A 15,831-nucleotide genomic window follows, 5' to 3' on the forward strand; every position below is an offset into this window, starting at 1 on the left:
TTTATCTTCAGCAGATATGACATGCGGTGGATCCACCAACATCCTGGGGAGGAGATGGAGTGGATAGCAAGTGTATGGTATGATGGAAGTAGCAGACACTATTCAGACTCATTTAGAGTTCACTGGCTCCAGTGATAACTCCAAGAGCACACTGCATCTGAGAGCCGAGAACATGGGTGTGTATTACGGTGCAAAACCCGCAGTGAGGGGAAGTCAATGTGAGCCCAGCAACAAAACTCCATACAGGGTTGGGGCTGTTCAGCAGCGGGTGTTCAGAACCCATCAGCTGCTGGATCAGGTACAGAAAGAGGTGGGGGAGGGATGTATCTTGTGTCATCTGGGCTTTCTTATCAGGGTCTGAGTTTACTTTTCTCTCCAGCAAACATTTGTTTTGAACCAGTGATCAGTGGCCCCGAGGCATCGATAGAGGAGAACAACTGGACAGCACAGCAAGCATGTGTGATGTCTGCTGGCTAAGTTGGATCAGAGAGGAGCCTGAAATGGTGCCACACTGACTGGTCAGCTATAACAGCTGTGCCGGCCACAAAGGTAGCTCAATCATCCTACGGTCAGGACACTTTCAAAACCAGCTCCATTTGCCACCTCTGACCCACAGCCTGAATGCTTAGGCCCTGAGAAGGTACTGCTGTGTGAAACCACAGAGCAGGGAAAATAATGTGAGCCCAGCATACACCTGTACTGATAGTGGTGGGAGTCTGTTATTGGGGGGCTATCAGGACTTATAGGGTCCAATGCCCACCCAAAGGGCAGATTCAGGGGAGGATATAGGAGCTTCCTGTTACTGTCTAGTGTTTTCTTCCTTCCCACAAGTAACAGCATCCATTTTATTCTGACTCTAGACCTAGAAGATAATTTTTAAGTATGAGGAGATATATATATATATATATATATATATATATTTCTCTTCTTTACCTAGGATGGATTGTCACAGGGAAAAATGAGCATTAGAGAATATATCACCCTTGTTCATGTTTTCAACTGTACAGGAAGGTTCTTGTAGGCCTGGACTTGATTCTGTTAAATGGTGAGGATAGAGAATTTGCTGAAATTCCATTAGATAATCTCCATATTGGCAATTCTGATAATAAAGTTGCGCCACAACAATAAGAACAGGTATTCATCCAACTAAATTAACCTGAACTAGTACCAACCCCACAATAACTCACAAGAACAGAGAGGTATTTAAGCATTTTATCTATGAAAGTTTCACTTTGATCATCAGCAAAGTGTCCTCACAGAAATCACATTTATTCACCACAAGAATTTGTCTTTCCTGCCTGTACTTCCCCTCAGAGCACCTCCATCCATGGAATTCCTGAATGCCTCATACACCAGACCTCACCTCATGCAACCTTCTCTCTGTGAAAATACTTAGGAGAGAACAAGTGAAGAAACTGGTTCAGCCCTTGGGTTTATCAAGTCCACTGTGCCACAACCCCAAAGCAGCTGGTTGTGGTGTCTGTCTTAGGTAAATGACTTCTTGGTTTTGGTTTTGGGGTAATAGATGGGAAGCATAACCCAGTTTGAGGCCTTCCAGAGATACTGGCCACCTTGGTCATGGTGTGGAAAAGGAAGGACTCTAAGGACTTGAAGGACTTAAGAGTTCGATTTGGTCTCTTTTCTGTCATTTTCACTTGCTCACAGCACTCAGTATTCAGGTTTCTTACATTTCCACAAACATGAAAACTCTTTTGTGACCTAAGTATTTATAATTTTGGTTCAAATTGAATGGAAACCGCTCTTTAATCCTCAATACGTACACTCAGGCACACACACACATGCACAAACACTTGACATGCAAAACCAACATCCACTCATACCAATATACATTCTAGAAAATCAATAGTTACACAAATGGTCATTCATGCAAAGTCCTCCCACAGAAACGTGCATTCAGGGTTCCAGATGGACAAGGGAATCAGATAATTGAAGAGATGCTGGGAGAATTGAAGTACCTCATGACCCTTCCTTCAGGGCAGAACTCAGGAAACTTGGTGTGCAAAGAGAAGCTGCTCATATCTGTGGTAGGAGGAGGAGCAGATCAAAAACCAGGTTCTTCATGGTTATGAATAATGAGTTACCCTCACAGAATTCAGACTCTATGTATATCCTCCCAGAAGAATCATCATCCACTTGTTTTTCCCTAAAGATAGGTTGGTAGGTGTTCACAAGGCCTATTCTCGAGATAAGGAGACACCAGGGAATAGCCCAGTGACCCGCCCAAAGTTTGCAGCTCTCAAAGGGCCAAGCTTGGAAGTGATCCCAGACCTGTAGTTTCTGGAGTAAAATGCTCCATATAATATGTTCTGCTTAATAACTTCTCAAGTGTCACTTTACAGTATGTGAAGATGAATGAAGAGGATGAGTATACCAAATAATATGTTCCTGAAAGGAGGGAGAGGAGAAGATAGGTGTGCCCCTATCAAAGGAAACGGGAGCTTCTTATGGAATCAAAATTTATTTTCCCATCATTAAAACTCTCTCTCTCTCTCTTTCTTTCTGGACTGGAAACATCTATGCTCTCCATTTCTAGGTCCCTGGACTCTCAGTAAAGGCAAGGCCATCCCTGGAGAGTGGGTCTGGCTTGCTTCTTTCAGTTTCTGAATTCGGAACTGAGATCTTACTTGGTTGGCCCTTCCCTACTTTTTACCTGGGTCCTTCCACATAAAATTCAAGTTTTCAACTTCCAGGTTAAATCTCAGAATCTGTCAAGAATTTTCACACTGTGGGCTGAATTCTACAGAAATCATGAACTTTGTCCAAAAAACCTGTAAAATTTCTGTTGCTGTTCTTCCACCTGGTAGGTAGTTCTCCCTGTGAGTGTAGCAGAGATTTCCATAAACAGATGGCCTGAATGAGGTGTCGATATTTGTCACTAAAGATAATGTTTTCTCTGTTCTTAGATGTCTTGTTTCACATGTAGCTACAGGAGTCAGGCACAGAAATGGTGAGGCCATTGCAGACTCTGTCACCTGAGCTGTCTCTGGATTCTCCGTGAAAAGCACTGGTCACTACTGGGACTGAATCAACCAGCCTCCCTTCCCTGTGGAAGGGGCTGAAGTGGATGCATACATATGTACTAGTGGCAAAAATGCATATAACTGTCCCTGCAAAGTTGACTCTCCATCTCCAAAAACATTTCCAAGAATCAGCCCTTCCTGTACCTCGGCTCTAGGATGGCAGAGGACATGACTATGTGTGAGACACAGTGCGGGGAAGGCAGTGAGAACCTAGACACAAACCTGGCCTGCAGGGAGGCTGGGAGGGAGCTGTGCTGCCGGAGGTACTCAGGATCCACAGAGCAGGAGGGACCCAGTACCAAGACGAGGTGCAGAGAGTGGCTTATGAGGGTCTTCCTGTCAGGATCAGAATTTCCTCCCTTTCCTAGCTCTCAGCAGTTTCCCCTCTTTTCCAGCTCTCAGCTGCGACCAGGGACTTTACTTGCTTTTGCCTCTCTAATTTCTCACATTCTAAATGCAATCAAGGAAGGAGGAAGCAACATTCTCTGTTTCATGAGATGTTACTAGTCAGTAGGAACTTCTCCAGTTTCCTTCATGACTCTTTTTTTTTTTTTTTTTTGTCCTGTTGGAAACAAACGTACTGAGAATTTTCATCATCCCTGTGATTGGGAAGCATTTCCCACAAAGGGAAACAGTCATGGGATTTCAGACATAATCCCAGGGTTCATTGACATAGGGCCTCAGAGGGCAGCTCTCAGGATGGTTCTGTAAGGGGGACTGCTTCCTGGGCAGGGAGTTTTCTTCTGGAAATAGTGACCTTATCCCTTAAGTAATCCATTCTGAGGAGAGCTTTATTCCCAAAAACCATGCATAGTATTCCTCCCAAAGAAATGGAAGCTACTTTTCAGTAAATTCAATATCTACTTTTAGTCATCCAGAGAACAAAAAATGGACACCTCTAGGATACATGAGTTTTACACAAAAATCAGGTTACTGATCCAATATGTTGGTAAGGTGAGGATCTTGCACTAACTCAACCTGCTGGTGGTCCTGAAGTTTATGTTTCTCAAAGCTTTCTTACATGAGAGAGTCTACAGCCCCAGGTATTTATTGCAGGCATTCGGCTTCAGGGGAAAAGGAAAATTAGGGGGTTAATGCCCATTTAAACAACACTAGTAATGATTCATAAGGTTTTCACTGGCTAATGCTTTTCAGAAGTAGACTGCTGGGTCCTTCCTCCCAGTCTGTCTTAGTCGGGAAGCTCAGCTGAAACCTGTCCTCCATGGGTGACCCTGCTGGTATCTGAATAGCGGTGGCATAGCTTCCAGCATCACAGCAACACACAAGCCCCCACAGTATGACAAACTGACAGAAACATGGGGGCTTGTGTGTTGCTGGAAGCTATGCCACCGCTATTCAGATACCAGCAGTGTCAGCCATAAAGGACAGGTTTCAGCTGAGCTTCCAGATTAAGACAGACTAGGAAGAAGGGCCCGGCAGTCTACTTCTGAAAAGCATTAGCCAGTGAAAACCTTACGAATAGCAGCGGAACATTGTCTGATATAGTGCTGGAAGATGAGCCCCCCAGGTTGAAAGTCACTCAAAAGATGACTGGGGAAGAGTTGCCTCCTCAAAGTAGAGTTGACCTTAATGACGTGGATGGAGTAAAGCTTCCGGGACCTTCACTTGCTGATGTGGCACAACTCAAAATGAGAAGAAAGAGCTGCAAAAATCCCTTAATAATCGGAACCTGGAATGTACCAAGCATGAATCTAGGAAAACTGGAAATTGTCAAAAATGAAATGGAATGCATAAACATCGATATCCTAGGCATTAGTGAGCTGAAATGGACTGGTAACGGCCATTTTGAATTGTACAATCATATAGTCTACTATGCTGGGAATGACAACTCAAAGAGGAATGGTGTTGCATTCATCGTCAAAAAGAACGTTTCAAGATCTATTCTGAAATACAATGCTGTCGGTGATAGAATAATATCCATACACCTACAAGGAAGACCAATTAATATGACTATTATTCAAATTTACGCACCAACCACTAGGGCCAAAGATGAAGAAATAGAAGATTTTCATCAGCTGCTACAGTCTGAAATTGATCGAACATGCAATCAAGATGTATTGATAATTACTGGCGATTGGAATGTGAAAGTTGGAAACAAAGAAGGATCAGTGGTTGGAAAATATGGCCTTGGTGATAGAAACAATGACAGAGATCAAATGATAGAATTTTGCAAGACCAACAGCTTCTTCACTGCAAATACCTTCTTTCACCAACATGAATGGTGACTGTACACATGGACCTCGCCAGATGGAACACACAGAAATTAAATTGACTACATCTGTGGAAAGAGATGATGGAAAAGCTCATTATCATCAGTCAGAACAAGGCCAGGGGCTGACTGTGGAACAGACCATCAATTGTTCATATGCAAGTTCAAGCTGAAACTGAAGAAAATCAGAGCAAGTCCACAAGAGCCAAAATATGACCTTGAGTATATCCCACCTGAACTTAGAGACCATCTCTAGAATAGATTTGATGCATTGAACACCAGTGACCGAAGACAAGACGAATTGTGGAATGACATCAAGGGCATCATCCATGAAGAAAGCAAGAGGTCACTGAAAAGACAGGAAAGAAAGAAAAGAGCAAGATGGATGTCAGAGGAGACTCTGAAACTTGCTCTTGAGAGTTGAGCAGTTAGAGCAAAAGGAAGAATTGAAGTAAAAGATCTGAACAGAAGATTTCAAAGAGCCTTTCGGGAAGACAAAGTAAAGTATTATAATGACATGTGCAAAGAGCTGGAGATGGGAAACCAAAAGGCAAGAGCACGCTCGGCGTTTCTCAAGCGGAAAGAACTGAAGAAAAAACTCAAGACTCGAGTTGCAATAGTGAAGGATTCTTTGGGGAAAATATTAAACGACGCAGGAAGCATCAAAAGAAGATGGAAGGAATACACAGAGTCATTATACCAAAAAGAATTAGTCGATACTCAACCATTTCAAGAGGTGGCATATGATCAGGAACCGATGGTACTGAAGGAAGAAGTCCAAGCTGCTCTGAAGGCATTGACGAAAAACAAGGCTCCAGGAATTGATAGAATATCAATTGAGATGTTTCAACAAACAGAGGCAGTGCTGGAGGTGCTCACTCATCTATGCCAAGAAATATGGAAGACAGCTTCCTAGCCAACTGACTGGAAGAGATCCATATTTATGCCTATTCCCCAGAAAGGTGTCCAAATGAATGTGGAAATTATAGAACAATATCATTAATATCACAGGCAAGCAAAATTTTGCTAAAGATCATTCAAAAACAGCTGCAGCAGTGTATTGACAGAGCACTGCCAGAAATTCAGGCTGCTTTCAGAAGAGGATGTGGAACCGGGGATATCATTGCTGATGTCAGGTGGATCCTGGCTGAAAGTAGAGAATACCAGAAGGATGTTTACCTGTGTTTTATTGACTATGCAAAGGCATTTGACTGTGTGGATCATAACAAACTATGGATAACACTGTGAAGAATTGGAATTCCAGAACACTTAATTGTGCTCATGAGGAACCTTTACATAGATCAAGAAGCAGTTGTTCGGACAGAACAAAGGGATACTGATTGGTTTAAAGTTAGGAAAGGTGTGCGTCAGGGTTGTATTCTTTCACCATACCTATTTAATCTGTATGCTGAACAAATAATCCGAGAAGCTTGACTTTACGAAGAAGAACAGGGCATCAGGATTGGAGGAAGATTCATTAACAACCTGTGTTATGCAGATGACACAATCTTGCTTGCTAAAAGTGGAGAGAACTTGAAGCACTTACTAATGAAGATCAAAGACCACAGCCTTCAGTACGGATTACACCTCAACATAAAGAAAACAAAAATCCTCACAACTGGACCAATGAACAACATCATGACAAATGGAGAAAAGATTGAAGTTGTCAAGGATTTCATTTTACTTGGATCCACAATCAACAGCCATGGAAGCAGCAGTCAGGAAATCCAAAGATGCATTGCATTGGGCAAATCTGCTGCAAAGGACCTCTTCAAAGTGTTGAAGAGCAAAGATGTCACCCTGAAGACTAAGGTGCGCCTGACCCAAGCCATGGTATTTTTGATTGCATCTTATGCATGTGAAAGCTGGACAATGAATAAGGAAGACCAAAGAAGAATTGATGCCTTTGAATTGTGGTGTTGGCAAAGAATATTGAATATACCATGGACTGCGAAAAGAAGGAACAAATCTGTCTTGGAGGAAGTGTGGCCAGAATGCTCCTTAGAGGCAAGGATGGCGAGACTGCATCTTACATACTTTGGACATGTTGTCAGGAGGGATCAATCTCTGGAGAAGGACATCATGCTTGGCAAAGTACAGGGTCAGCGGAAAAGAGGAAGACCCTCAACAAGGTGGACTGACACAGTGGCTGCAACAATGAGCTCAAGCATAACAACGATTATAAGGATGGCTCAGCACTGGGCAGTGTTTCGTTCTGTTGTGCATAAGGTCACTATGAGTTGGAACCAACTCAACGGCACCTAACAACATCATCAACAACAACAGTAATGATTATTCTCAAGGCAGAAACATCTATTCTGTGTGTAGGGGTGGGGTAAGAAACAAAAAAATAAAAGCACTTTAGGTTGGCATGAAGATATTCCCCTTCACAGTGACCCTTGAATATAAACTTGTTTCCAGTGAAGATATATTCATCCAAATTAGTAAGTCACTCAGAGTTGTTTCAATTTAGGAAAAAACATTGAATTGGACACATTTTTGTCTGAATTCAACATTTTTTCGTCATTTAGGTACTGTCTCAACACATTTGAATATCCAATAGTTTAAAAAGGAATTAATGGAGATGTGAAATGGATAAGAATGGTTATGCGACCATTCAGACAGCCCTGGATTTGTGGCGAATATTTGGTATTTATTTATTTATCCGTCTGTCTGTGTGTCTTTATTTGTCTATCCACCCATCCCTGGGAGTAGAAGCATATTGACACTATTCCCAAAGCTATCCTTGATACTTGATACTTGATTGTATCTGGCTCCCTGACCAGAATACGTTCTGGAGAGGATTAAGAAAACACTGGACTGGGTGAAGGGAAGACCAAAGAAGAGGATTGTGTTCTCCCAAGGACACAGCCAACACCCTTTTTCCAGGGGTACCCCAGAGACAGGGAACTTCCTTCACACCTCTTCAACTTTACATGCAAATGTACCTCCCACATGCAAATCCCACTTAGGCAACCAGATGAAACCACACCATACATTTACTTTAACTCAGGTTCCTCTTCACCCTGGAGAATATTCTCTGAGTGTCATGGATCTCATCCACAGAACGTGAAACATTTGTGGGTCTTACTCTTCCTGGTGTCAGCTCCCAGAGGTGAGTGTCTCAGGGATTTGACATGAAGGTCTGGAGATGCTATATCTGAGCACATGACTTACTGTGGTTCTTTTTGTCCCCAGGTGTTCTGTCCCAAGCGCAGCTGCAGGAGTCAGGCCCGGGAGTGATGAAGCCCTCGCAGACCCTGTCCCTCACCTGTGCTGTCTCTGGATTCTCTTTAACCAGTGATTACATGAGCTGGGTCCGGCAGGCTCCAGGAAAGGGACTGGAGTGGGTCAGTGCAATAAGTTATGGTGGAATTACATATTATACCCTAACTCTGGCATCCCGAGTCAGCATCACCAGTGATACCTTCAAGAACCAAGTTTATTTAAAACTGAACTCTTTGAATCCTGATGACATGGCCGTGTATTACTGCTCAAGAGACACAGTGAGAGGAAGTCAGTGTGAGCCCAGACAGAAACCTCCTTGCAGGAGGCTGGTCTCTAGGGGGTGCTCAGTACCCACTAAGCTTAGTAGCCCATCTTCTCAGCAGATACAGGGGAAGGACGTAAGGGAAGATTTTTCTCTCAGAAGCTGTGCTTCCCTCACCTTCTCAGCACCTCTCTAGGGACCCCCATGTACAGTGAATATAGGGAAATTTCGTGACTCTGAACATGACTTCTTTTCACGGGAGTAAGTTTTATCTTTCCTCGATTGTTCTGGGATAGGCTCCACAGTAATATTTCTTGATGAAACCACAATTAGAAATTCAGGATACAAATACTCTCACTGGTTGCTAGGTTTGGAAACATTTAATGCAGAAAGTAATTCTTATGTTGAACGTCGAACCTGTGCCCCACTTTCAGGTGGATCTTCAGTCTTCTCATTTTGATGAGTTCTCCACAATCTAGGTTCACTGACTGCCTTTAACTTACAATGACCTGGGCAATATCGTACACGTCAATATTAAACCAGAGCCTGTTGTCATCCTGTCGATTCCAGCTGTGGAGTAGTGGTTAAGTGCTACAGCAGCTAACAAAAAATTTGGCAGTTTAAATCCCCCAGGCCCTCCTTGGAAACCCTCTGGGGCAGTTCTACCCTGTCCTATAGAGTCGCTATGAGTCGAAATTGACTCGATGGCAGTGGGTTTATGTTGATATTGGATTTTATAAGGGCAGTTTTACTCCCAAGAACATCTGGCAATGACCAGAGTTAATTTTACTTTTCACAACTGGGGGGAAGTACTGATGACACTAGTGGATACAGTCAAGGAATATATCTAAAAAAAATAAAGCACAGTGCAACTGACAGGTTCCCACAACAAATAACTACCTGGCCAAAAATGACAATATAGCTGAGACTGAGGAAATCTAGTATAAAGCCTCAAAACTGGCCAATATAAATAGAAATGAATATCTGCAGAAAGTATATGATGATGTATGTAAATTATGCTTAGGTAAACTTGGACCCAAGTCAATCTAGGACCCTTAAATTTTTGCACAAGTGTAAATATTCGGTCACTATATTTATAGGTTTACCAGTACATACATTCCTAAATGTTATAGCCTGAAATCTAACTGGGGAAGGACTATAGTTTATTTATACATGGTTTTTTTTTGTTCTTTTTCCACCTGAAAATGATTTATTTTAAAACATGGACAAGTGCTCCTATCACTTTCATAAAATGAGAAATGCATTAATACAACCAGATAAGTAATGAAAATTATAAAATTGAAGAGAATTTGTCTGATTACTTATTACATTTATTAATAATTTTCTTTTTTCTTGTTGGTAGGTGCCTTCTAATTGATTTTCAGCACATTTGACCACATGTGAACAGAGTCAGACTAACCCACAGGGTTCTATGCTGTAATCACTTTGAGAGCATATCACCAGGTCTTTCTCTTGCAGAATCGCTCGGTGGACACAAACTCAGAACCTTTTGATCAGTAGCAAGTGCTTAAACTTGTGCCACCAGGACTTCTCTAAATTTATTAATAAGATACTGGTACTCAGAAGAAAAACAATGTGCAAGCATGCCACTTTGAGGACTAAGGTGCGTCTGGCCCAAGCCGTGGTATTTTCAATTGCTTCATATGCATTTGAAAGTCGGATGATGAATAAGGAAGAACTAGAAAGAAATGATACCTTTGAATCATGGTGTTGGCTAAGAATGTTGAATATCCCATGAACTGCCAGAAGAATGAACAAATCTGTGTTGGAAGAAGTGCACCCAGAATGTTCCTAAGAGGCAAAGACATGTTATCGGGGGGAACAGTTGCTAGAGAAGGACATCATGCTTGGTAAAGAAATGGGTAAGCAAAAAAGAGGAAGGCCCTTCAACGAGATGGATTGACACAGTTTAACAACAATGGGCTCAAGCATAGCAACAATTATGAGGATGGCGCAGGCGTTCTGTTGTTCATAGGGTTGCCATGAGTCGGAACTGACTTGATGCAACCTAAAAAAAATGACAACACTGTATAAATGGAATATATACCTACACAGAGCCTATAACTAAATACGATTTCACTTACAAATTTTATATTTGGAAACAATGTCATTTAATTTCAGTTGTACTATTACTTGTATTAAAATGTATTTATTATGGTTGGGATAGACAGACATACACAAAGGGGTACATTCCACTAAATTTTTGACATGGTAAAAGACAATGGGAACCAAAGCAAAGGAAAAGGAAAAAAAAAAAAAAAGCAGTGATATTTTGATTGGTAATATTGTAAAGCAGTGAAATGTTCTAAAATTTGCAGTATGGTCGAATAGATTGATGTGCTGTTCAAATACATATTTTCATTGAATTTGGATACTCTTAACACTCCTCCCTCAGTGGTTGATAGAATAAGTAGTAATAAGATAAGTATATGTAAGTACACATATATATATACTTATATACATTTACTTATAACTATTTACTAACTGATGAAGATCAAAGACTACAACCTTCTCTATCAATTATACCTTAACATAAAGAAAACAAAAATCCTTATGACTGGATCAATAAGCAATATCATGATAAACAGAGAAAATAAAGTTACCAAGGATTTCATTTTACTTGGATTCACAATCAGTGCCTATGGAAGCAAGAGTCCAGAAGTCAAATGACTTATTGCATTGGGCAAATCTGCTGCAAAAGACATCTTTAAAATGTTCAAAAGCGAATATGTCACTTTGAGGACTAAAGTGCACCTGACCTAAACCATGTTATTTTCAATCACCTCATATGCATATGAAAGCTGGATAATGAATAGGGAAGACTGAGGGAAAATCAATGCCTTGAAGACTGGTGTTGTCAAAGAATACTGAATATACCAGAAGAATGAACTAATCTGTCTTGGAAGAAGTAAAGCCAGAGGCAAGGATGGAGACACTTCATCTCATATACTTCGTGTATGATATCAGGAGGGACCAGTCCCTGGAGAAAAACATCATGCTTGGTAAAGTAGAGGGTCAGCAAAAAAGAGAAATACCCTCAATGAAATGGATTGATACAATGGCTGCAACACTGGGCTATAGCATAGCAAGGGTTGTGAAGATGGAACAGGACCTGGCAATGTTTTGTTCTGCTGTGCATAGGTTCACTGAGTCAGAATTGACTTGGCAGTACCCAACAACATCAACAGCAACAACATAATAATTTAAATATATATATATAAATATACTTACATATATTTATACATATATAGACACATGTGTATATATATATTTAAATATATACATAATAAGTATATATGTTTATATATATAGGTACATATGCACACATTTATTATGAAACCCTAGTGGCGTAGTAGTTAAGAGCTACAGCAGCTAACCAAAAGAATGACAGTTTGAATCCACCAGGTGCTTCTTGGAAACTCTATGGGGCAGCTCTACTCTGTCTTATACGGTTGCTATGAGTCAGAATTGACTTGTGGCAATGGGTTTGATTTTGGTTTACATATATATATATATATATATATATACATACCTGTGATTGTGGTGGGTCCTCCTGCTCTCTGTGCTGCATCCTCCTGCAAGCCATGTTTGGGATCTATGGAGCAAACTCTGTGGAGCATGAAGCCACATCCAACAATCAGGATCACTACAGCTTCTATAACTTTGCCCGTCAGGAGTGAGAGGGAAGGGTGTGGAAGAGGGGACACAAAGGGAGAAACAGGGAAGGAGGCTAAGTTATAGCCATGGACGGTCCTGTCATAGACAGATATGATCTAGTGGCAGGGAGGCAGAATGTAGAACTTGGTCCCCCATACTTACAATCTGTGTTTGGCTTATGCTCCAACTCTGTGTTCCTGGAACAGCTTTCTAATGGATATGCCCTCCAGGGTCACCATCTACATTAAGAGATAATGTTAGGTTTTGTATTCCAGCATTGATATAAGAATATGATCTCATCCATGTTAAGTCCGTACATGTCATGTTATCACAGTACATCTGTTGCAATTATTGTGGTGGTAATTATTTTTAATTCAATGTGCCATCAAAACAAGTGGCTATCTCCAGACCTCCCTAACAAAAGGAGTCGTGACAATATTATGTAGTCTGATTTGTAAAGCAGGAACTGAGTAGCAGGCTGGAGTTCACTCGGGGACAGAACATTGATTTTGTTTCATTCTGTCTCAGTTTAAAAAACAGATTGAAAACATTAAGCTCATAATCTACTGGCAGACATTAAGCACAAGTTATCTTTTTTTTTTTTTAATTTAATTAAAAATAAAAGTACCTAAAAAAAAAAAAACTCTAAATATTATGATCTCAATCATGTATAAAATGGTCATAGAAAAAAAGATTGGAAACTCTCCTCGATTCCATGCATTTCTTTATCAATACTCCCTTTGCTCTGGGGCGGGGGTATGAAGGGTATAACTTCTACACAAGAACTTTCATGAGTGAGAGGGATGCCAATGTGTTAGTATCACTACAATTAAGGTCCACAAGATGAGATGATGTGCTTCGCTGTGTGATCTTCGGCTGCTAAAGCTGAATTCCAGATTTTAATTCTCTGGCCCATCCAAATCATCAAAGCTTCCACTTATGTGGGCCGATCCTTTTGGAACTACCATCTCCTCCACTTTTTTCTTTGTCTCCATCTCATCTATAGCTGTGTCAAGTACTAAAAGGCTGGGGTCCTTTAACAGCTACAGTTTGAGTTTCCTGCTCCAGAAAGGGCCAAGTTCTTTGAGAGAACTCAGATGTGTATGAGTTCAAGGATCCATATTTTTGAAATCCCCTGAAGTTCATAGGAAATTCACACCTATAATGTTACTGGGCTGGCACCCATGGAATGTAGAAAACAGACCAATTCCTGAACTCCTAGGCCAACATCTAAGAAAAGTAGATAAGAAATAAAAAAAAAAAAATGGAGGAGATAATTTGTGTTTTTCTTTCTCTAACATGTCTATGAATCATGACCAAAGTCATAAGTCCATGATTTCTGATTATAAAGAGAAAAGGAAAAAAAAAAAATCCATGAAGGCATTGATTATGTCATCAGGCTTACCACTAATACAATAACCTGTTTTTATGCCCTCACAAATTAAACTCCTGTGAAGGGGTTGCATTTCCTACCAATAATTTGTAAACTACCACCGGACACCAGCTTAAGGACAATCAGGAAGATGAAAACATTCTGTTTTGCTATGTGTGTTTTCCAACATGAAGTTGCTAATCCCATGGTTTTTACTCCAGCATTGTAGTTCTGCCTGGGGCTGTGAGGAGGATGTGATGTGAGCTAACTCATAATACCCCAGAATATAGGCCCTAGAGGGAAGGGATTGTTTGTTGATTGGTTGGTTGGTAAGTTGGTTGTCTTATTCACTGATTTGTCCTGGGTAAAGAAGAGTGCCTGTTGTGTGTCTGGCTCTCAGGTCTCCAAATGAATGAATGAGAGCCAATCAATCAATGCAGGTACATTGGGACTCTGTGGCTGATGTAAGAATGGAAATGCTGGAATTTGGGGAGGTTCCAAGCTCAACCCACACCTGTGGCTGCCATCACTTGCACCTCTGTCACCTGCGTGGGTCTAACTTGCTTCGGGAATTAGCTTTGGAGAAACCCCCTGTGTAGATTGGGCCCCTGTTCATCTAAGAGATTTTCATAGTCCTCAGGCCTTTTATCAGCCAGTGACACTGACAGTCAAATGCCTTGTGTAGTTTTCTTTTTAAAATCAACCTCTTTGCCAGGGGACTCCAGAGCCTGCTGAGCTAGGGTGACCTTGCTCCAGAGATGCCTGCCTCCTTCCTCATTACCCTTCCAGTGGTGGTGGGTCTTCCAGGGGGTTACTGTCACGTAGACAAAGTGAGTCACAGAGAATTCACAGAGGGAATGGGTGTTTAATGCGCTTGCTTCCTTTTGTATCCAGGTATCCTATCAGAGCCCTGGTAGCACAGTGGTTAAGCACTTGGCTGCTAACCAGAAGTTCAGTGGTTTGAACCCACCAGTGGCTCGAACCCACCAGTGGCTCCTCTGGGGAATGATATACCAGTCAGATCCCATAATGCTTACAGCCTTGGAAAGTATAAGAGCAGTTCTACCCTGTCTTAGAGAACCACTATGACTCACTATGGACTTGATGGAAATGGGCGTGGTGTGTGAGTCGTATTCCAGCTACAGCCACAGGAGTCAGGCCTTAAGGTGGTCAGGTACTCAAAGACCCTCACCCTCATCTGCTCCATCTCTGCTGACTCAGTCTCCTGAGGTACTGCTACTTGGAACTGGATCAAGTAGCCCCCAGAGAGAGGCCTTTGGTGGGTGGGAAGTATGTACTTCAGGTCTGGGTGCTACGGACAGTATGCTGTCTCTACAAGGCCGACTAGTCGTCAACCCAATAACCAATTCTCCCTGCAGCTGAGCTCCATGACTGCTGAGGACACAGACATGTATGACTCTGCCAGGAACACAGTGAGGGGAAGACAATGTAAGCACAAAAATCTGCCTACAGGGCAGCAAGAGGGGTGCTCAGGAGTATAGAGCACAGGCCCCAGAACCAGGAACAGGTATACGGTTGAGCAAAGATGAACTTTTGTATTGTGTCTTGAGTTAGATTTACTTGAACTGCTTAGCTACAGATTCACAGGAAACCCTGTTTACAATTTTGAGGATTGTATTATTTCCTCTTAATTTCAAAAAATTAAAAAAGTCTTTTTCTTTCATTCACATTAGGTAGTTGTCATTTGCTTTGAGAATCATGTCACTTTTCAGAAATGAGACTTTTTTATACATGTTTTTTCTACCTCTGGGTCCTTTGTGTATTTTTTGTTAAAAAAAAAGGTAAACTTCATATAATGTAAAATTAAATGTTTTGACGTGTACAGCTCAGTGGCATTTAGTTAATTCACAAGGTCATGCAACCATCAACTCTATCTAGTTCTAAGACATGCTCATCACCCTAAAAGGAAACCCAGAACTCATTAAACAGTAATTCCCTTCTGCACCTCCTTCCAACTCTTGGTAACCACTAACCTATCTGAGCCGCTTAAACTAGAAAT

The sequence above is a fragment of the Loxodonta africana genome, chromosome 21 (assembly GCF_030014295.1).
Source record: "Loxodonta africana isolate mLoxAfr1 chromosome 21, mLoxAfr1.hap2, whole genome shotgun sequence".
NCBI classification, from domain to species: domain Eukaryota; kingdom Metazoa; phylum Chordata; class Mammalia; order Proboscidea; family Elephantidae; genus Loxodonta; species Loxodonta africana.